The following is a 1304-nucleotide window of genomic DNA, read 5'->3' on the forward strand; positions in this document are numbered from 1 at the left end:
GCCAATGGTAGTAGTTACGTCAAATGCAGAAAGCAACACCTGAAATCCAAGGGATCGCTGGTAATGAAGCCTATCTTTGTCATGGGACAGAACCCACACCCAAGTCAACACTGGAAAAAATGAGGAACATACATGGGAGGATCAGGAGCCTCAGAACCTTACCACAGATTGTCTCTGGGAAAACCAAGGCTTCGCAACTCACCCGAAGTAGCTGGAGCTAACGACGATTGAGAACCAAGCTGGACTCCTTTTTGCATTATCATTGGATTCAACTGAAGGGCAAAGCCAGAAGAAAGATGTCAAATACCCTACCCAGCTCGGGAAGACTGCTAGCACAGCAGACTCTCCAGGAATGATGCATCTTTTTGACTGAAGATGGACCCATCACCAATTTAACACTGAACAAAAGAAAATACCAGTGATGACAAGGAGGAAAAGACCCATCCAGGACCAAATAGGAGAGCATGAGCATCATAACTGAAGCTGCTTGTTGGTGGGAAACACAAGCGAAGATGTTAAAGAGATCAAGGTGTGCCCTCCAAGAGAGGATTTGGCAGCTGAAGACGGGCCCGCGGTGGGTGCCGGAGGTTGGACTTGCCCCGTGGTGCGTATTGGAAAGAAGGTGAAGAAGAGGAGCAAGTGGCAAAGATACTCATGACAAATTACCCAATTTTGTCACCCAAGCGAGACGGATAAAGAGAGTGAACTGGACCCCCAGGGAGCGAGGAAGACAGATGGAGCTGTCCCAGTGAGGACTCAACAGCTGTAGACGGGCCCTCGGTGGGTTCCGGATGTCAAAGAGAAGACGAAGAGGAGCAAGTGCCAATGGTAGTTATGTCAAATGCAGAAAGCAACACCTGAAATCCAAGGGTGCGCTGGTAATGAGGCCTATCTTCGTCACAGAGCAGCACCCACACTCAAGTCAACACTGGACAAAATGAGGAACATACATAGGAGGAACAAGAGCATCAGAAACCGACTCCAGATTGTCTCTGGGAAAAACAAGGCATCGCAACTCACCAGAGGTGGCGGGAGCTAACGACGATTGAGAACCATGGTTTTTGACATTGTCTTTGGATTCACCTGAAAGGCAAAGCCAGAAGAAAGATGTCAAATACCCTGATTTGGCAGCTGAAGACGGGCCCGCGGTGGGTGCTGAAGGTTGGACTTGCCCTGTGGTGAGTATCGGAAAGAAGCTGAAGAAGAGCAGCAAGTGGAAAAGATAGTTTTGACAAATTACCCATTTTCTTCACCCAAGCGAGATGGATAAAGAGAGTGAGCTGGGCCCTCTGGGAGCGAGGAAG

This window comes from Amblyraja radiata, chromosome 2, assembly GCF_010909765.2.
Source record: "Amblyraja radiata isolate CabotCenter1 chromosome 2, sAmbRad1.1.pri, whole genome shotgun sequence".
Taxonomy (NCBI): domain Eukaryota; kingdom Metazoa; phylum Chordata; class Chondrichthyes; order Rajiformes; family Rajidae; genus Amblyraja; species Amblyraja radiata.